Source organism: Brienomyrus brachyistius, chromosome 12 (genome assembly GCF_023856365.1).
Source record: "Brienomyrus brachyistius isolate T26 chromosome 12, BBRACH_0.4, whole genome shotgun sequence".
Lineage (NCBI taxonomy): Eukaryota > Metazoa > Chordata > Actinopteri > Osteoglossiformes > Mormyridae > Brienomyrus > Brienomyrus brachyistius.
Genome location: NC_064544.1, coordinates 11,942,220 through 11,964,779, shown reverse-complemented (window position 1 = coordinate 11,964,779; position 22,560 = coordinate 11,942,220). Strand labels below are relative to the sequence as shown.

The 22,560-nt window shown below is 48.4% G+C and overlaps 1 protein-coding gene across 1 annotated transcript in view; it reads left to right on the top strand.

The window, feature by feature from the left end:
- The window catches only part of LOC125704441 (receptor-type tyrosine-protein phosphatase delta-like), a 362,466-nt gene that overhangs the window by 46,180 nt on the left and 293,726 nt on the right, over nt 1-22,560 (top strand).

Sequence of the window (22,560 nt, the reverse complement as noted above, 5' to 3'; positions counted from 1 at the left end):
AATGGAACTTTTATGATGTTGTTGTTGTTGATGTCATTATTATTATTATTATTATTATTAATTATTAATTGGTTAGCACTGTTGCCTCACACCTCTGGGAGCCAGGTTCGAGTCTCCGCCTGGGTTACATGTGTGTGGATTTTGCATGTTCTCCCCATGTCATCGTGGGGTTTCCTCCGGGTACTCCGGTTTCCCCCCACAGTCCAAAAACATGCTGAGGCTAATTGGACTTGCTAAATTGCCCATAGGTGTGCATGTGTGAGTGCATGGTGTGTGAGTGTGCCCTGCGATGGGCTGGCCCCCCATCCTGGGTTGTTGTTCCCTGCCTCGTGCCCATTGCTTCCAGGATAGGCTCCGGACCCCCCGTAACCCAGTAGGATAAGCGGTTTGAAAAATGGATGGATGGATTATTATTATTACAAAAAACACAAAAGTCGTCATGAAGTATGAACCAGGCTTAGCGCGCCAGCGTTAATGTTGCTGGGTGGTGATGTCAGTTTATGCAGGAAACCGCAAAAATACAATCATTGACAAAAAAATGTTGTCAGCTAATATTTATTAACGAGTATTATCAATGTTATTAGTTACTGCAGCCCTTGTTATTATTAATGGTGATTAATGGGGTATAACACAAGCAAGTATGGATAATGGATGGGCGGCCAATTAATAATTATTACATTTATTATAAGGCTGTGGGTTTACATTTTTGGTTGGGGGGGGGTGGCATTTGGTAGAGTTTATCAATGGCCCTGTCTTTGTTCAGTCCTGTCATCATATGGAAGGACTTTTTCGCTGCTGACTCTGGTCTCCGATCCGGATGGTCATGGTCCTTTTCCCGGTAAGTGAGCAGGCGCCATGAAACCTGCGGATTGTATCATCTGCGGCAGGCAAGCGAGCGCGCCACCATATAGCTTCTGTTCAGGCAGCACAGCCATTGCGGCAGTGCTCTGGGGGTGCCGGGACTAATTATGGCGGGGACAGTAAATTACACGCTCAGCATAAAGACTCCGTACCTTAAAGGAAGAAAACGATTTTAATCTCGTTCTCGCCGTAATTAATTGCCACGTAAATGGGCGTGTGCGTTCTGAGAGGGAACCCCGGGCCAAGGTGGGCAGCGACGACCCAGAATCCCCGCCGCTGGTCGTTAGAGTCATTGTTTACAGAGAGTTGAGAGGAAGGACAAATCTGGCTGCAAATTACCTGATGGCTTCTGCGTTGGCTGAGAGGAGACTTTCTAAAACGCGACTTTTTTTTTTTTTTTGTTTTTTAATTAACAGGTTGTAATAAGCTGAGCACTGGGACGCGGCGCTCGGCACGGCGGGGTGCGATTGCTCATGCCTGACCGGGCGCGGGTGATGCTACCCGCAGCCGCTGGCGTCCCGTGGTCGGGCAAGCTGGAGCCGCAGGCCGTGACGCGCCTGCCCGCCCACCCCCCCCGCTTACCCCCCCTGCCCCCCTGCCGCTGTGTGATTACACAACGCCGCTTCCTCCTGCTCTGCGCTCATTAAAAGCTGTGGGAATGAGGTTTTGTGCAGTGGCCTGGAGCGGAGGGCACGTCTTCTTGGGCATTATTGTGGCATCGCTCCCTGTCAGCCCCGCAGCCTGAGGCCTGTAGGATGAGACTCCCCCCCCCACTCTTATGTCATCCTGACGCTCATGGCCTGATTTTGAACATGGTTAATTCCTTCCTTTTGTGCAAATTCAAATATAATTTTTCTGCTGTTACACATGTGACTCTGCTAAATACGTACTCACTACAGGGCCATTGCTGATTATTGTGATGATGTCAACCCTCATTACGTCATTAGCGCCCCTCCCCACAGCAAATCATGGGACCCCCCCCCCACCCCAGCAAGATGGGCAGTGCACTGTCGGCGAGACTCCTGCAGTGGGCCTTGCTTTATGTCAAGCTAAGCAGAATAGAACTGTTAATGGTTCCAGGCTCCACAGCGACACCAGACCAGGATAAGCTGCTAGAATGTGTTTGACTGAATCATCACCATAAAGTTGTTGTAGTCACCTTAATATTGCTGCATCACCTTTTATGTGCTGCCGTTACCAACACATCTGCTGAAAATGTCAAGCGCTCAGCCTGATGGTTCACACAGGGGCGGAAAGCTGATTGGCCGCCAGAGTGCCCCCCTTCCGTGTCACTTAGCAATCTAACACATATCATTGGTCAGTGATAAGGTTGGCCACTCATATCGCCCACACTCTAAAAACCATCCTTGAAGCCCACAATCCTCTGGGTCCACAGCATGCAAATTGCTGAAAAGGATCTGTTTATTTTTAGTGTCCGATGAAGGCAAGAACGTCACGCTGTGGTATATCGGCGCTCAGGTCAGAGAGGGCTCCCGCAGAACGTTTGTTTAATCCTCATTGTTACTTCTTTGCACGTATGAGTGCTGATAAGTCTGGCGGGATTCATTTGTCACCCGTCGGAACGAGGGCCAGTCATCTGCTTCACTGTTTTTGGGCCCAGTAGGCTGCGCCGTGTGCGGTCAGAGTAAAAATCCATCCGGCCATGGCATTTGATGGTTACGGATCTTTCCGGATCTTTCTGGGTGGCGCGATGGAAGATCCCAGCTTCAATGGGGAGGGGGCGTGACGCCCCTCGGATGCGCGTTAAGTCCTTTGCTGCTAATCGGGCTGGCGTGCCCTATGATTGATTATGCGAATTACGCCCTTGTTAGATTCGCCGAAATCCAAAACCAGACATACAGGCCTCAGACGGAATAACGGCGGCTTCTGACCAGGCAAATTTGCTTTTGATGAAGAGAATAAGTGTGATGTGCTCCTCGACGCCGCTGAACCTACTCGCCGTGTTTTGTTCTGAATCTTCCCCCGTTATACTCGCTCCCCGTGATATATATTTACATATTTCCTTGGGAATTCGCGTCCCCGGGGTTCGCTGTAATGCCGCCGCTGAGAATCCCGCGCACAGTGGAGAGCCGCTACAGCTCGCCATGCTGTCATTGTTGCCGTTTATTTTTTCCGCCGCTCGTAGCGGTAGCTGTTCCGGCGGCGCTCCCAGACACGCCGCTACGCTCCGCCTCCCCTAATTGGCTCTGTCAGCCCAGGCGGGGGCCGGCTGCCAGCCGACGGCTAAGGGGCAGACAGCGGCTGATGCGCGGGTGTCGCTGGCCCAGCCATCTCGTCAGGCCCACTGACAGCTCCAGCTGCGCCCATCCCTGCCAGCCTCTGTGCCCTTGGGGAGGGGGGGAGTGGCCCTGGGGATCTAGGGGTTGGGGGGGATGGTGGGGGTGTGTTTCCAGGTAGCCGCAGGCACCGGATAGCTAAATACCAAAATCAAATCGCCGTACAGGTGGGGGAGGGAACAGGCTCTGAAAAGCCCCACCCAAACACCAGGATGCTCAGCGTTGGCTCCAGCTACTGCTAATGCTAAAGAGCTAGTGCCTAACCATGTTCAGTAGAGCTCCTCTGTGGGGCTCCACCCTTGACCAGCAAAGAGTGGGTTGCCGGTCCAATCAGAAGTGGGGAATGGCGGTCCAATCAGAAGTGGGGAATGGCGGTCCAATCAGAAGATTTGAACAATGGTCCAATCAGAAGTGGGGAATGACGGTCCAATCAGAAGATTGGAACAATGGTCCAATCAGAAGAGGGGAATGGTGGTGAGGCCACTGGATCTAAGTAGGAAGCTATTCAGAGAAATGTAAATTTGCCCAAGATGAGAAAAGCTTCTAAATAGGTCAGAATGAGTTTGCGTGTGTGTTTTCCCCCTGTCTTGTGTTTCTCACTCTAATCTTGGATTAATGAGGGTGGAGTATGGGAAGATAGCTGTGGTGAGCAGTGCTGCTTATGAAGTGTGTAAGCAGCTCATAAATAACCTCTCAGGGCCTGACATGTTTACGCACTTTCATGTTTGCCTGTTTTTAAGCAGCATTTGGGTACGTAATCCTCGCAGCGCCAGCCACTTTATGAATAATGCCCGCTTGCGAGCCGTTACACCTTCGCTAGGTGTGTTACATCATGTCACGTGCTTTGGGAAACGCCTTTCTTGCCTGACAGGAGCACGCTCCTGAGGGGAGCCAAAATAACAAAGTCATAAACTGTCGGTGAACTTCAATGGGCTCGGGACTGTACGGCCGTCCACTTACCGACGAGATTACGGAGGTCATCGAACTCTAAATTAGGCCTGTCCAAACCATAAAAATTATCATGGTTTTTGGATGTATTTGAATCTGTCCAGCTTCCAATTACTTATCCTGGCTTGGGGCACTGGAGAGGGGCTGGAATATTGGGCAGAAGGCAGGGGAACTTTCTGGAAGGAATGCCAGTCTATGGCAGGGTACATACCCACACACACACACACACACACACGCGCACACACGATTACACCGTAAGGGGAATTTCGAGATGCCAGTTGGCCTAACTGTGGGTCTCTGGACCGCTGGAGGGGAGCGGAGTACCCAGAGGAGACTTGCGTAATCCGGGGGAACCATGCAAACCGGACTCTCATAGAGTGGAGGCGGGAATCAAACCTGCTGAGTCGCCCAGCCGTCCTTATCCCATTTCCTGTTAATGCCGAAGTCTGCTGCTTGTCCTCTTGCAGGGTTTCTGGGTGAGCACACGCCGTTCCTGCCTTGTCTGCCTCCTCTGCCTCACACTCGCTGTCTGAGGCCTTATGAATCCGTTTAAAAATCACATTTTCTGCTCGCGAGGTTCTCGCATGGACTGTCGCTCCGTGGTGTAAGTGATTCACTGGCAGTTTATGACCCTGATCAGCTGCTGATCACCTGGGGGGGGGGGGAGGGAGTAGTCAAGCTGCGACCCCCTCCGACTTGGTTATAGGTGTGTGAAGCAGCTTAGCAAATGCTGTAATTATCCGAATGGCTGTCCCCTGCCTCGTGCCCTGTTTCCTGGGATAGCTCAGCGTGACTCTGTACTGGATAAGTAGTTGGATGGATGGATGGATGGATGGATGGATGGATTTCTTTTCCATTATTAGATTTTTTTTCTCTTTTCCAACAAAAGCTCAATATAAAGAATCTTCGTTAGCATTAAATACCTTACAAGCATTAATATCTGTGTAGTAATACTGAATCTCTTGTATGGCTCGCTGCTTATGTGGGACCTTCCTTTCATTTGTTTTTGATCGCTTGTTTAGATGGCTGCCGTCCGTCACGACTCCGTCGCCCGTGGCGACGGCTGACAGACAGCCGGGCTCCTCTTGTGCTTGGCTGCCTTTGTGAATTCCATTCCATCGCATTCAGCGAGTTTCATTATTCGTCCGGGTTCATCCTGACCAGCGGACGCACACCTTACGGCCACAGGGCAGAAGCCAGGGGTCAAATGAATCAATTTCAGCGCCACAAACTGTGTCCTTTTTCTAGCAGTGTAGGATCTTGGCCCTGCTGCGGCCTGGGTGTGTCCTCGGCTGCCGGTGACGGTCCGGCGCTCCCGTACCTGACCGTACAGGCCTCGGCTCTGCTCCAGTTTAGATGCGAGTGAATCCACAGCCGTTACTCACTCTAAGATTGGGGGACGGTTTTGCCTGGACTCGGATTTGTGAGTGGAAAATGGATGACTGTGGGTTCAAAAATATGCTTAATCTTAACTTCTTTTTCATTCGAACAAGTAGTCGCTTTCATCTGATTTTGGTTTAATTTGCATTTTTATTTTTTTATATATTATTAGATTTATATTCATTTTGCACAGTGTTGGTGCACTGTATGTACTGTCCAGTTTGTCTTGCCTTTTGTCTTACAAACACACACAGTACAAATGTATCTGTATAGTTCATGTTCGTTTGCTGCTGTATTCAACCTGATTTCCTCTTGGGATGAAGGTATATATGTCTGTGTATCTCTCTGTCTGTTTGTCTGTGGATGTTCCCTAATTTTGAAACAAACTTTTGGTGCCACATTAGCACTAAAATAACCCCAAGCGGTTGTGGGGAGTGGATTCAGTGGCATATTTAAAAACCAGCAGGAAATTTTGTGGGATGGGGTGTATGGGGGGGGGGGGATTGCTTGAGCTCAGAACTGCTGTAGAAATCAAGATTTCCACGTTTCAAAGATTGAGTGAAGCTGGCTTGTGTGCTTGCCTCATGGGCATGATCAAAACATGCTTGGAAAAATGCGAAATCTCAACTAACGGCTGGGTGGAAGAAAGCAGAGCGAGGAAAGAAAAAGGAAATCTACAAAAAAACACAATTAAAAAGAAAAGCTGAAAGTAACAGGCAAACACTCCTCAAAGTGCCTTCAAAAGTTGCTGTGCACTGTGACCACTTTTGTCACCGCAAATCCCTGGCAGATAGATCCAAGCAAAAAACAAGAGCCAAGAGTGAAGGGGAAAAAGTTTTTGGTGCAGATTAGCATCACAGATAAGATGGAGAAGCTGGGAGTTAATTCTGCTGCCTTTTGACAGCGTTGTGGAAAGGTGGCCGCGTTCATCTCTCTGGGCAATGGGATCCCTTTGGTTTTCTGGGGCGGATTAAATCCTTCATTCTCCCCAGAGTCCTTCTGGCAGTGAGGGCTCTATCAGGACGCTTGTCCTTAGATGGATAGGGTTGCGGCGGGTTGTTGTAGGGGAAATGTAAACGCGAACATATCTCGGAGGGCTTAATACATTCTTAATGCGGTTCGTATTTGTGTGATTGCCAAGGGCCGTTTGTCACGAACGTGCTCTCGCTGCAGATGCTGTGGTGGCCTGCCTCACGCGGTGGCCTGCCTCACGCGGTGGCCTGCCTCACGCGGTGGCCCCGATCGAACCGGGAGGCAGGCCGGAGCTAAGGGATAGGCCCCACGCCACTTATTCCATTTAATGAGAAACTTGCCCTCGTCTCGTAAAATCCTCCGGTCCACCTGATAGGGTCTTTGTGTTTACTTTGCCTCTAAACGCTCTCTGTTAAGGCTGCCTCGGGCTCGGCCCAGTCCACTCCTTAAGATGTTAGAATTACGCAGCACCGCTTTGCGCTCCCTACTTAAGACAACCGCGGGCGTTTAATTATGATTCCAAGGCAGCCCTGTGCCATTTCCGCTGGCGGTAGGAAGCCTGGCATTCTGTGGAAGTGATCGTTTCATTCCTATGTCCATACTTTGATATTTCCCTTAACTTTTTCCAAGATCCATGGATTACAAAAAACCGACGCATGAGTAAGGCTGGCTTTGGGTCTATATTTAGCTTCTTCTCCTTCTCCAGAGGTATTTGTGCTACTGATGATGTTCCCAATGTCATCTTTTAGGTCTTCTACAGTGTGGACAGCGAGGACCGGCTGTTATTGATCATATAAAGTTTATCACAAGTTATTCCAAACAAAACGTAGCATTTTCATACCTTGGATTCTTCATGGTTCTGTGTGTTAATTAAATAATATAAGATTTACCAAGATACTGGTGGGTGGTTATGGAAGATGGATGGGTGAGGCTTGAGATAAGATGGAACCGCATCGATCCCCAGGGGTGAGAGTTCTGTTGTGCGATGGCGTTACAAAAATAATAAATTTTACACAAGAGTGTGGCGTCAAAGTAATATATAATTAAGTAAATGAAGTGCACAGGGTGGTGCATGTGGTGAGAATGAGGTGGAAAGCTGCCTGGTGAACGGGGAAGGTGCATCATTTAGTGCAGGTGACTCGCCGATGAGTCACCGAGAGCAGAGCTGGTGTCCTCTTGGCAGGATGGACTTGGGGACACGGCAACTGAAAATGAACGGCAGTGGGTGCCAAGGGCCGTGTGACACGAGGAGGCCGTGGTTGTGCTCTGTGCTCCCCTCTGCTGGTAGGAGCTTCGCTCTTCAGGATGCGGTAGGGTTTGGGCGCTGTGTTTCCTTCTGCCGTATTTATCAGTAGGAGTTTCACGATGACGATGGCGTTCATCAGAAGCCTGATCACCTTGCTCTTCTCCATCACCTTGGTAGGAAACGGAGCAAGGAAAATGTTCACTTTGGCGTCATTAAATTCTTTGACTATCTTTTTTTTTTTTCTCCCGTCCACAGTCCACTTCATACGGGTGGATTGTGAGCTTTTGTGGCTTGTGAAAGCTGAGATCTGAAATGTGTGCCTAGATCTGGGTGGAGTCAGCCTGAGGGTAAAAGGTCCTGTCCTCCTAGTGTCCTCCTAGTGTCGTTAAACTTCGCCGTGTACCTGCAGTCACAGCTGCGGCCAGCACCATCTGGCACGAGACTCCTCTTATGGGCGGCAGGTGGAGCTGGGGCAAGGAGAGCATGCTGGTGTGTGACAGGTGTAGGCGACAAATCATACTGGAAACACTGGGCGCACTGACCAAAGTGAGAGAAACATGAAAAGATACCCAGAACCGCTGGTTTCAGTATCCACTTTTATGTGTAATACATACCCTGTGTTTTTCATTACGAATGTATGAAGTACATGTCAGTACCACTGCTGCACTTGGCTGGGGATTTATTTTGTTATGTTTTATTCTGGTTGCTTGTCTTCTTCCCAGGAATGCTAATTGCACTTTATTTTACCAAGTGCCTCCTACGGTATTACCATGTTTTTTACTGGTACTCTAGACCTTCAGTTGACAGACTCGTATGTTTATATTGCTAAGGGATTTCGCATGAATGTATCGCACTTTTTTTTTGTCTTTTGCTATTGTTCCATGTTTATTATTATTATTATTATTATTAGCTTCAGCGTTAGCAGCTGCCGTACCAGTAGCATTAGATTGTGTATTAAAAATGTACTACAGGAATATTTTCTGAGTTTTTCGCAATGACCCCATTTACTTGTGAACAGGAGCAATTAAAAATGTTTTCTGCGTGATGTAGTCATCCATCAGTTCTGATCCGATGTCAAGAGATGATTATGCGGTGAATGCAGGCCGGGTTTATGAATGCGCCACCGTGATGTTCGGAGCGACTGGTGACCGGGGTGGGGGTGCATGGTGAATGGAAGTCCCAGGAGGGGGACTGCTCTGGTGCTTGGGGGGGGGGGGGGGGGGCTGCATCACAGCACTATAGTCGTACTTAACCTGAGAGAGCTTATTATAAAATATGCCTGCAAGTGTGTGTCACCTGACCTGGACCCTTTGTGAGCGCAGAGGCGTGGCCTGCAGTTATCGCCCCCGGCGACCACGCTGTGAGGTTCTTTCACCCGTCACACTGTACTCTAAGCTTTAAAGGTTTCATGCAGTCTGTTATCTTACCAGAAATTAGACGCCTCTGCTGTGTGTTTTTGCCGTATTTTCGTTTTATTTAGACGTTTTACAACTTTGGAGCTTGAAATATTCACCGGAAAAAATAAAATAAAAATGGATTCACTTTTGAGTGAAACTGGATTTAGTCCCGCTGGCCTTTAGTGAGCTGATCTCTTCACGAATTAAATTTTTTATAGGGATTCTGTGTTTCGCTTTTGGTTCGTTATTTGAAAAAAAAATCATGCGATGAATAGTTCAAAACTTGATTTAAAAAAATAAATAAATCATATGAAGTCAGAATGGCAGCTTGATGTGCCAAGCAGTCTGAATATGTAAATATATATTTTTTTGTAAGCATGACCTGTTTGTCAATTCTTTAAACAGCTTAAAAAATTGTTCTAGATTAAAATTGTTCAAACTGTTCTGGACTATCTGACATGGTGTGTCAGATATGTGATGATATGTTAGAGGGTGGGGGGGGGGCACTGTGAATTCCTGTCTGCTCGCATGTCAGTAATGTGTACAGCTTTGTGGATAGCCGGGGCTAAGGTCGATTAACATTGTAAAAGCCGAGCGAATTAAAAGTTCTGGCTTGAACGCCTCAGTCAATTTCATTCGGGGGGGGTCTTCAGCATTCATCAGTAGGCCCCGGCGGAAGGCTCCGGACTTCAGAGGATGTCTCGTAATCCACCTGTTGGAGGCTGCGAACTTCAGTCTTCCAGAAGAGCGCCAAAAATAATTACATATTAGTGTGGCCTTTGAATTGCGGGTCAGGTACCCTGTTCCGCTGCCAACCGAGTCGGGGTGTAAAGCGAGGGGCCACTTAGGCTTCAGAGGAATCTAATTATTCAAAGAAAACAATCTCCTTTGGATATGAGCAAGAGCAAACTATGAGTAACTTTTTTTTTAAATTTTACACAGTGGTCACATTTTCTTTTTTGTAAATATTGATTGTTAATTCATTAATGTAACTTGTAGCATCACATTGTTGTTCCGAGGCTCCATCCACCGACGCAGCAATAGATGCGTGTGCTGAGGATCTGTGTAAATTTTCACTGGAACAGTGAAACAGCTGTTTCAGGATTGTGGTTTTACTTCCTGACTTTCTAGCATTTGACTGTCAAGCTATATTTCTCAGGTAGATCGAACCTGTAATGTAATACAATATATCTGTGAAATAATATCATTTTGTGTGCAAAACTGTTCTCTACACAGCACTTCCCACCGAAGCCATTAGGACAGATATTTCTGTCTAAGATTTTAGCACTTAAAGTTCCCACTCTGTTGATTTCTTTTCCTGTTGCCATGGCAACAGGAGCCGAGATTCCAGAGGGTTGGATCTTGTAATGTTCACAAAAAAAAAAAAAGAATAAATAAAAAAATTGATTCACTCTGGAGTGAGAACGGAGTGAGTCCCACTTGCCTTTATATACCCACGTTTGCGTTTAGTGAGCCGGTTTCTTTCACAGCAATTCTGTGATTCGCTTTTGGTTCGTTAATGAAAAAAAGATCTAGGGATGAATAATTCAAAAATTTTTTTTTTTGCCTACTTTCATATCAGGTCATAATGGCAGCTTGACGTGCCAGAAATTACTCAAAAACCGGTTAATGCGTATTCTGCGTATGCACATATAAACAGTGATTTAAATAAATCTAATAAAATATATTAGGCAATGTGGCATTTATATGATTTTTTTAGGGCGACGAGTGGGGAATCAATCAGGGATTTTTTTTTCCCTCTATCCGTCTCAGTCTTTGTCTGCCTGTCCCTGTCGATTCCTGACAAGTGGCGTATTAGTGTTGTGTGCACTTACGCAATATGATCAGCGCCGTAATCAGCTGAGGTATTTGCGATCCTCTGTCGTGTGTGAGGTCATGAAGCTGCAGGCTGCATTTCTGCACGAAGCACATCGCATATTTTAAGGAGGGCTTTATGTAGAAGCCCTTTAAATGCCGCCCTCATCCTCCTACCATTTGTTGTGGCACACTTTTTATAGGGACTTAAGTTGGGACTAGATTTCTGGCCTCGTCTGATTCCTTAAAGCTCCCCCCCCCAGCATGTTCGTAAGACATTAATGGGACAAAAGGCTGCCTGAGTGATTTCATTAACGTCGGACTTAAAAGCAATTGCGTGAAATGTGTGCCTGTAATGTTCCTGATTTCCATTAGGGGGATGATGTAATCTGTCGCCCTCCTTATTAGCGTCGTCTACTTCAAGATTATGTTTGGGCTATAAAGCGCCTTGAAATCTGACACAGTGCATTGGAATCAATATATTTGTAATTACAGAGTGGATGTTTTAATTGTCTTTATCATGGTATCGTCCACATTAAACATCACTGTTAATATTAAAGCTTAATGCTGTTATTCTTCCATATCTTCTCTGGTTTCCTGCATGATTGCGATCGCTTGGCGTGCCACATTTTGTCATAGTTCCAATGCCGCGCTCGCCACGGGTTCGAGGAACACGCTTGTTTTCCTGACATTCCTGAGGAAGGCCTGCCGTCAGTACACACAGCGGTGTAACAGGGGCCGCAATTCATACAGAGGGGCCAACCTTAGCCAATGGTATTTTTTGAATTTGTGAATGATAGCGGAGGGAGGCACTCTGGAAGCCAATCAGCTTTCAGCTGTGGCTGGGATCTCTGTGGCTCCACCCCTGTATACGCCACTGCAGTCAGTTCATGGTCAGTTCAGTCGTCATCCTGTTTACATGATGGTCGACATTAGTGTCCTGTCAAGCCCATGGACCTGAATCTTACCTGAGAAAGTAGTACTAATGCTCATCCTCTGCTGTGTTGAGTTTTGGGTGAAAGCTGTGATCTTTATGCTAAAGCTTACTTTTGGTGAGTTTCAGACGCACACGTATATAGGTATGCGTGGACATGGTACAGGTCCAAATTAAATTTTAATGAAGATCTGGCATGAAACTCAGAAGATGACTAAGTGAGATGCATTCATCCCTGGGGAGCTCGTGCGTAGTGGTGCATGCTTTTAGGGCGCAGTAATGAAGGCGCGTCTACTCTCGTTCTGTTACGTTTGCCTGGACTGGCCTTTCAAACCATGACATGAGGCCCCTCCCCACTCCCGGGAGCTTCTACATGGACAGGGGGCGCAGCCAACAGTCTTGAATTGGGTAGAGTGTGCGATGGCTTTGTGTAAGTGTGTGTGTTTGTGTGTGTGTGCACGGTCTAATTCACTCGGTCGTCAGAGTGAACTGCTGCTGCTTGCATGGGCCGGGGGCCGGGGGCTGGGGGCCGGGCACTAGACATTTTGGGCCCCAAAAATGCTTATCGTATTGGGCCCGCAACCCTGATCAATCCAACTTGTTTAGGGTCCCTGTCACTCAGGAATCATCCTAACTTTTCTATGGAGCCAAGAAACACCTACAAGAACTGCACAGTTTGGTGGGGGGTGGGGGGGGGTGGAGGTGGTATACATTTTTGAAGAATTAGGGTAAAAAAAAATAAATCCCTCAGTGCTGATCACATGATCAGTTACCATGTTCCAATTGCTTAATTAAAAAATTACAGCTTCAATGGATGGAGCTCTGTAGAAGTCGTCTTTAAGTTGGTCTTCCAGCTGATTTGCGTGACGGTTTTCGTTTGCCCCTGAAGATAATCACGGTTTTTGGCTCGTCCCTTTCTGCTATCAGCTCGCGGCGCCCCCAGACTCTGCCAGGCGCTCTGACTTACCCTACGGTTTCATCATATGACTCGGCGTCAGCAGTGCTGAGGGGAGCCTCCACCGGCTTTGTCTTCCTTGCACTGTGCCTGATGCTCTCCCATGGAGGCCTGGCTAGGAGGCGTCACGCCTCGCTGGGAGACGGCCAACCGTGGCCGAGCCCCGGGACGTTCCGATGCAGGAATACTGGAAGGGTGCGTAGACTGGCACGTAGATCTGCAGAATACAGGTAGACAGGGTGGTATTTTCGGAGGAGGGGCTCTTGGCTGTCTAGTTTCCTCGATTTTGGAGTAATGCACTCTAATGACGCTTAATCAGATCAGTCCCCTTAAGGGCGATCTTTCCAGCATTGTGGGCGACTCCCGCCTTTTGTTTTCTGACCTCCCCCCAAAAAAAAAAAAATCCACTCCCTGCTCCCAAATGGAAACAGTGTCTCAGTTATTACTTCTGCCTGCGGGACCCACAGAACCACTTCGGGGTAGAGTAAGGGTGTCCACACTCCCCTCCATCGCCTCCTCGGCAGGCAAACGCCATTTGTTGCCAGACAGCAGAGTCTTTCCTTCCCCCGCTGAAGGATAGAAAGTTCTGGAGCCCCGTCTCACCAGGGAAATATAAGCTGGATGTCTATTGTATTAGAGCTTCTAAGCTACGCATTAGGAGGCTAATCGCACTCCCCCTGGGTTTGAGGAGGGGCGGTGGACGGATTACGCTGTGGCTTTGGGAGCAGGAAACGGACACCTTGAGTAGACAGTGGAGGGCCTGTGTCTGGGGGGGGGGGGATTCCCAGGAACACGCTTTATTTTCCATTAAGAGTGTAGTTAGTGCTTCAGACACTAATAGTGGCGGGTGCGAGAGCGTTAAGGATCCCCGATGGAGCTACACACCATGTCCTCGCATCGGAAAAGAATCGCCACTGCGTCCAGCCCAAACACCTGCCCGGCCAGGTACCCAGAACGCTAGCCAACATTGGCATTGAGCAGTACAGCTAAAAACCCGGAACGCAGGACTGCATGCACCCGGCCATTCGCAGGGGGGTCTCCGGCAAACGCATTAGCATTCGTCACCCGACAAACAGAATTAAAAACAGACTCGGGATGCTGTGCAATGACGTGGGATGAATCGACGGCTCAGTCACGTTAACGACGGCGAAGCGAATGAGCGATGTCAGCGGCTCAGGTATGAAAGTGAGACTATGGACGGCAACAAGGATGATACTTTTCGTGCCAATTACCTCTGCAGCCAGAGTGGATTCTGCCATCAAATAAAGGGGGATGAGGGATTGGAAAGTGTGTGTGTGTTTGTGCGTGTATGAGCTAGTGTGTCTCAGCGGGTAAGCCTGTCCCTGTCATCGGAAGGTCGTCACCTAAGCAGTATAGTTCCATCTTCTTTGGGCCCTTGAGCAGGCCTGAAATCCCCCCCCCCCAAAAAAAAAAAATGCTCCAAGATTGCTGGAAAAGTGGCCTGACCCTGTGCTCAGACCCCAGGCTTCGCCCTCAGCCGCGTTTGTGCGTTCGTGTCTCAGCAGAGAGCATGATGGGATACGCGAACAGAGGCATTCCAGTGTATCTGTGCTTGTGCAAATGTCAAATAAAGCATCAATTCATTTCAAGTGTGAATCATTGTCGAGGCTTGTGTACCGCGTGCTGCATTATTAGTGATGTGTAATCTCCGTTTTTGATGAACGAAGGTTAAAGACGGTGCGGCGTTTCTGTTATTTGGGGTTTACGGTGAGATGATGTGCGGAACGTTAACGGAATGTTAATGTAGCCGCATTTAAAACATTTCAGACGCGTCAGATCTGTCGGATCCAGCCCAGGTAGACAAAGCTGTCAGCAAGGGTTTAAAATCAACACGGGCTTTTACTTTTACCCTTTGTGAGTTTAGTTTTTCTTTTATCCTTTTGGTTTTTAACTTTGCATCAGATTTTTTGCCTTGAAGAAGTGGTTTCCACAACGCCGTACTGTTAATTCACATCTAAATGGTACAAATCATACTCAGTGTTGGAAGGTATGACATCCGTATTCTGGTGCCGGAGTCGTTTATGCGTTTTGTCGTATCTGTTTAATCAGGAACCCCAGAGGACTGAAGGTGTGACAAGTGAGACTTCCAGCTCTTTCCGTCACATCCCCCGTCTTCAGCGAAAACCTGCTGTTCCCTCTTTTTTTTTTTCTTCTCAGACACGAGCGATTCCCGTCATCGCACAGGCGTGACCGGCTGCTAAACACCAACAGCTGGCCTCTGCCTGCCGCCTCCCCATCAGCCATTCGTCCAAACTGGTGCCGTTTCTGTGGCAGTCGTTTGAAGGGGCGTAAACCCCGCTGGCCTGTCAGATGCTGCCAGAACGCAGCGGGGGACGTGATTTTGAACAAGATCTATAACGACGATGTCACAGAACCGAAAATCTCTATTTTTTGACAGAAATCGTCTTTTCGACTATTAGTTTGAAAGGAGACAAGTTATTACTGAAATGTATAAAACAAGAGTGGACGATATGAAAATTAGCACTTTAAAGCTAAAGCTAAGGATAAAACGTGTAATTACAGAATCAGGGGGGCGTGGTCTCCTGCAGTTTGTTTTTTGTAAATGAAAAGCGAGATGGGGGTGGCTGGCTACCTCAGTGGGTAGCGCTCACACCTCCGGGGCTGCGGCTGTGGCTCCCCCCACGTCTCCCTGGGAGAGTGGGCTTCTTCCAGGTAGCATGGCTCCCTCCCATAGTCCCGTGGGCATGCTGTCCAAGAGGGGCCTGTAGTGTGTGTGCGTGTGTGTGCGTGTATGCATATGTTACATCGTGGGGACCAAATATTTCTTCAATGTGATAAAAGCCTGTTATTTTGAACTTGAGGACATTTTTTTTCATCCCTATGATGGGAAACTCAGTTTTATAAAATATATCTGGGAATGAAATCACAAATAATATGGGATAGGTCTGGGTAGGGGTTAAGGTTGTCATTTTTGGGATTAGTGTTTTTCCTGTAGAAATGAATGGAGAGTCCCCACAAAGATGTGTGTGTGTGTGAGAGAGAGAGAGAGAGAGACTGAAATCTCATCTTGGACCCTGCCCTGTGTTCGCCTGGCCTGGATGGGTGCATTTTGGAAAATGCATAATAATATTTAAAAATTTTAAATTACTTTTTAAAATTCTGTGTCAAATATCAAAGGTGTACCCTTAATTAACTCTCCGTGAGCCGATCCTGACCTAAGCTTCCCAAGCTGCTCTAAGACATCAGGCGCCCAACCCAGAGACCTAATCTTGTCTCTGCTCGTCATATTAAATTCTCTCTCTCTGAACTTAAGATGATCATAGCACTGCGATGGTTTTGGGAAACGCAGCGTCGGATGGAATTCTCAAGCTGAGAGCATGGTTGATAAAAAAAAAATGTAAGCTAAACATTTCATCGGAACCCCTGTTACAGTACAGTTAGCTAAACAAGTTCAATATGCACATGCTGTGGTCTGAGAAGCAGACCACACCTAAAAATTAGTGCAAATGGATATCCCGCTTACCTGCTCACCCGTGGCTTATTTACTTGTGAGAGTAGCATTAGTGTCTTCCGCCCCCCCCCCCCGGTGGGAGTGTGCATTGCGCCCCCCCACTCCGTGTGTGCGGCGTTTGCATGTTCTCCCTGCATCGCGCGCATTTCCTCCTGCAGTCCAAAGATGCGCAGTCGGACTAATTGGCTCTGCTAAATTGCCCGTAACGTGCGCTTGTGTGTGAAATGGACTGGCATCCCATCCAAGACCCCCCCCCCCCAGCCTTGTGCCCTCTGCTTCCTGGGCTGGGCTCCAGGCACCACTTGCGACCCTAGATGAGCATTTGGGACGAGGGTGGATTCACATAATTATTCTCCTTTACCCAGAAACGTCAGGCGCAAATGCACCTTTGCACAAAACATGTCAATGATTATATTCATAAATTCATTTTTTCAGCCCGCAGGAATGCTATCCCACTTGAGTACAGGCGCACATTGAAGGTTTGTGTGCTGCTTGTCTTTCGTGCCGTCACAGAGTTACAGTCTGTGTAAACGCACCCTGTATTATTAGTCTGTATTATGTTGCGCGTTAATTAAAACCATGTCTACGTTACTCGCGAAAGGCTGTACCTACAGCGATGGGGGGCCGAGGACCGGAGAAGCAGCCTCTGCGTAATTAATGTGCATACGCTGGTGCCACCGTGTGAGAGCGAAGACGTCGGTGGATGTCAGGATTGTCAAATGCCTGCGAGCGTCAAGAGCTAGTTGGCGAGAGGGAATAGAAGGAATGATAGCAGCAAAACATGGAGAAATAAATAAAATGGCCCAGTTGCGTTAGTCAGAGGCATTCTGGGATAGGGGCTCTGTTTACCCCGCGACTGATGCGCACTGGCATCCTCATGTAACCGAGGACTTTCCGCATCCGCGAAGCCGTCTAATTTACGAAGGACCCCAGGCAAGCCCGGTTCGATCTGTTTGTGTTTCAGCCTTCAGATGAGAATTTTGGGTGGGGGTGCTTTCATGACAATAAGTTTTTGCCTCTGCATATGATGACGCCCCTAGAGAGGTATGAGCAGGTATGAATAGATTATCATCTGCCTCTGTAACTCTGCCGGAGAACAGTTCTTAAACACGTTCTTTAGATGCAGCTGAGTGAGAGAGAGAGAGATTCTCGCATAAACAGGCCTGTCTGATCTGCAGATAATCTCCTCCTGTTTGCGGAAGTGAGGCAGCTGAATCTGTGATTATTCAGCTAGAAGTATGGCCAAGAACTTGAACACGTCGTTGCGTGCGTGCGTGTGTGTGTAAGTGTGTGTGTGTGTGTCTCTCGTGTCCCTGAGATGCTGTGAAAGGCTGTCGTGACTTTGATGCCGATTTCTCAGGTGTGCTGCTAGCATAGACACGGACAGGACATGGACAGCAGCTTTGCGCCATAAATCGCACCGACTGCAGAGAGGAATCACAGTCCAAACCCGCGTTTAATCACACGCTGCCTGTTACCTGCCGGTTTGGCGACATCGGCATCATGTCAGTGTCTGACGTGTCCGTCCACGTTCCTCTCCCTGGAGCCTTATTCCCTCCTCTGGATTTCATCAGCCCTTGCCTCCCCCCCCCCCCCCCCCTTGCAGTAGCTCTTGCTTCTGTTTCCATGAGGCGCAATTAACACTGCGAGAGGCGGCGCGGTTCGGACGGGCAGCTGCGTCCACCGGCCCTGTGCACTGTGATCTGCGCTAATGAAGCACAGCTGGCTCTGATTTGGGGACCTGAAGGAGGGGGGGGGTGGTAATAAGCTGTCTGAGCGATGGGGGGGTGGGACGGGGCCTGTGCACTGTTCCCTCCAGTTGTTCTTGTTAACTGTCTCATATTGTATCATATGGGGGGCTGCACAGCTCAGTGCGTTAGGACACCATCCCTGTAATCAGATGGTTGTTGGCTCGAATCCCAGGGTCAGCACAGTGACCTCCACATTAGGCCCCCGAGCAAAGCCCTTAACCCTTAACTGCTCCATGCACTGAGTGACCCTGCTTCCTCAAATATACATCACTCTGAGTAAATGAATATAATCTTAGGAATTTGCCAGACTCCTGTTTTCTTTTATTTCAAGTCGTGGTGTGCAGCTCATTGGGTTTAAGGTCTGTGCTTTTTACCCAGGAGGTCATGGGTTTGCATCCCATGGCCAGAAGAGCAACCATAATGCCGTAGGATCCAAGCCAGGCCCTTAACCCCGGCTGCCGCAGGGCTGCAGAACGCTGGCTCACCCTCACCTCTGACCTCAATCCTTCCTCACTTTGCGAAAAAGCATCTGTTAAATAAGAGCTTCCCATAGTCTCCCACATGCGATGAATATTTGCCTTTACTTGTGTGTCTGTCTGGCTTAATCGTGTGCCGTGCTGAGGGTATAGCTGAGGGTATAGCTGAGCGTATAGCTGAGGGTATAGCTGAGGGTATAGCTGAGGGTATAGCTGAGGGTATAGCTGAGCGTATAGCTGAGGGTATAGATGAGCGTATAGATGAGGGTATAGATGAGGGTATAGCTGAGCGTATAGCTGAGGGTATAGCTGAGGGTATAGCTGAGGGTATAGCTGAGGGTATAGCAGCACGATGGGTGTTGGGGAGTTTCACGGCGGCTCTCCTCCTGTCAGGCGTTTCTGCGGCATTATCATAATCTACTTGGGACCTGCTTGTCGAACAGCGGTGTTTTAAAAGCCAGCAGATTTACCTTGCACGGGGTGGGGGGGATCACACTTCATTATTTTTCTACAGCAGAGGTGTATTTGAGGCTGATAAATGCCACTAAGTCAGTAGTGAAAATGCACTTATGCAGGTGTCAGTTACGGATATGCTCTTGCGGGCCTGGTAGGCGCCTCGGCACGCCGGGCTGTGGTTACGCAGGATGGACCCGTCCTGGGTCAGCGTGTGCTCGCTTCCTGGACCCCAGGTTGGCACAGAGCCATTCTGTCCCCATTCAGGGCTGCCGCTGTCCCTCCCAGCTTCTCAGTACCATTTTTATAAACATGTGGGAGTGGATTGTGTGTGGGTTAGGGTCCAAATGGTGCTTCTTGTAACCTGAATGAGAGTTTGGCTTTTCTCTGGTTGTCAGTGGGTCTGGGATGGGGGACCGAGGGCCATGTAAGGGGGATGAGGGGGCTGAGGGCCACATTAGGGGGTGAGGGGGCTGAGGGCCACATTAGGGGGATGAGGGGGCTGAGGGCCATGTAAGGGGGATGAGGGGGCTGAGGGCCACATTAGGGGGTGAGGGGGCTGAGGGGCACGTAAAGGGGATGAGGGGGTGTAGGGCCACATGAGGGGGCTGAGGGCCACATGAGGGGGATGAGGGGCACGTAAGGGGGATGAGGGGGCTGAGTGCCACATTAGGGGGATGAGGGGGCTGAGGGCCACATGAGGGGGCTGAGGGGGCTGAGGGCCACATTAGGGGGATGAGGGGGCCTAGGATCTCATCCTGGGGGATGGGGGGCGAGGGCCACATTAGGGGGATAGGGGACCTAGGATCTCATCCTGGGGGATGGGGGGGCGAGGGCCACATTTGGGGGATGGGGGCAGTGAGGGCCGCGTTCCGGTAATAAGTCACTGTTCGGTGTAGCGGCTGTGGTTTCGCGTTCGTCATCCTCCAGGCCCCAGACAGTCCAGCTGGCAGCTTCCGGCTCGCCACTGTGTGTGGCCCGGTCACTGGCTCAGCTCCGCCCTCCACAATGCTGAGTGAGGGTCAGCAGCAGATAAGTGAAGATCACACGTCAATCACATCACATTAGATCACCATCATATGACATCAGCATCACATCACATGACACTCTGATGTCCATTTTCCCGTTTTAAGTCAACAGTTGGAGCTGGAATTGAAAATTATTACAAACACTAATTTTAATAGTTATATCATGCAATATATACAGTACAAGTGATTTTATGTTTGTGAAATTTACTGATACAAGGGTGTGAAAATGTGGCAATATATTTAAAATTTGACTAAGATGATACGCAACCGAGATTTAGCCACGTGACACATTTGCGTTCATTTTCCATGGGTACGTTTTCAGCCCGCCCTGCTTTTGTGTGATGTCCCTGTGTGTAGGTAAGTGATATTTCACGTCGACACTTTCATTAAGGTGAAATGACACGCACCATCGCCTCCCTCCTTCCCTCCCTCCCTTGCCGTTGCTGCCGCTTACCGCGTCAAAAAACACAACAATTATGACATGCAAATGAGAGATTGCACGCTGATGCACTGTCCTGGCTCCCGTCCAGCTGACGGAATCGCGTCGCTCCGGAGCCACTGGGGGGCGACGGTGGTGACCTGGATCGCATTCGAGATCAGGCTAAGATCAGTAGCGGAGAAGGGACCTTTTCCGTGCTACAGGTGGCATAATCACACAAGGACGATCGGCCACAATCAGGGAAGAAATCAGAAATTACTCCAAACCAGTGTTTCTCAACCTAGTCCCCAGGGATCCTCATGCAGTCCATGTTTTTGCTCCCTCCCAGCTCCCAACACCCCATGACTAGGTATTCGGTGTTCTTGATTGGCTGGGAGCTGGGAGGGAGCAAAAATGTGGACTGTCTGAGTCCCTGAGGACTGGCCTGAAAAACACTGCTCCTGACTCATTGTTAGAGTTGTTCTCCGTAAGGCCGGATTCCGAGACGGTGGGCTGGCTTTGTTTTAAGGTCAGAGATTGCTGCAGATTTACTCTCACTCCCCTGTGCCCTGCACTGTACCAACACCCCTAAATCACGGCTTGATAATTCAGCTGCCGACAGAGCCGCTCTGAATTCCACTTCCACGCTGAAGCACTCGGCTCAAATACTGGTCATAAATTGACTAATTTAGCTTCTACTCTTGGTGCTGTCTTTGAAGAGAGTTGTGAAACCACACACACACACACACACACACACACACCCTGGCTCGGAATTCCCCATTTGATGACCTCGCAAACAGACATGCTTGCTGATGTATGAATGTGACAGCATAATCTTTTTTAATTGGTCATGATGAGGACCGGGAGTGTCATCAACGGTAGCCCCCATAGGACAGGTCAGGCCGGGGAGGGCGTAGCCTTACGGGCACTCGCGGGATAACGTCAGGTTACCTGGGTTATTAGTCTGGATTTGTTGCACCTGTTTCATGATTTAGACAAAACGAACATCTGATTCTCCAAGGCGAGTAGCAGTCTGCTGGTTAGACTGGCATGTGGCTGGGAAACTCCACTGGTCTGATACTGGAGATCGTCGCACTTTTATCCTTTGAGCCCTACCCAGCCACTTGTTTTTTTTATTGCAGTTACAGATTTTTCTAGAAACTGAGTTCCCCCTTGTGAGGACTAAATAATAAAATAAATAAAAAATTTCCCCACAATGTCAAACAGGTTTTTATTACATTGTGGGGGACATTTGGTCCCCACAAAGTAATATATACATGACCCCCCCCCCCCCACACACACACACACACAGGTTAGGTATAGATTGTAGACAGACATTGACTATAATTAAAGCACAATATATGTAAATGGAAACATGAAGTGGTACTTCAGTCTTGTTAAAAGCAAGAACGTGTAATAAACCAGTGCCTGCCATGAGGAGATTTGTATGATACTATTCTAATATTTGCTGTCTCAGGACACACACACACACACACACACACACACACGCACACACACAAACTTTAATCAAAGATAACTTGCCCCTTGCAAGTTGCACGTGCATATATATATATAAATTGAATGTGTCAAATGCCAGTATACCTCTGCCTGGCCCTCCCACTTTAGGTTGGCATTGTTGGGATTACGGATTTTCTTATAGAAATGAATACAAATGTTTGTGTGTGTCTAATGGAGGCATTGTTGGTGCTGTACCTTCTCCCTCGGATGTCCCAAAGAGATACTTAATGTGGCATTACCGTATTTAAAAACGCAATGAAATGCAGTGGAATCTTGGAACACGAACTTAATTTGTTCCGGAAGGCTGGTCGAGTTGCGATTTGGTCGAGGTCCAAGTTGCATTTCCCCATAAGAAATAATGTAAGTGAATTTAATCCGTTCCCGACCCCCAAATGATTGTCTATTTAAACTGACCTATCTACCTAAATAATGAAAAAAAGCATTAACAATCAATATAAAGCTAATACAGATAGAAAAGCAATGAACATAATATAAATAACAATTCCACACTCCGAAGAGAGAGCAGTCACACATGCACCTCCTTCAGGTCTCGCTATAATCTCCTTTTTAAGTTCTACAGCTACTCTCACTACTTTCCTCTTTGGTTTGCTGGTATCA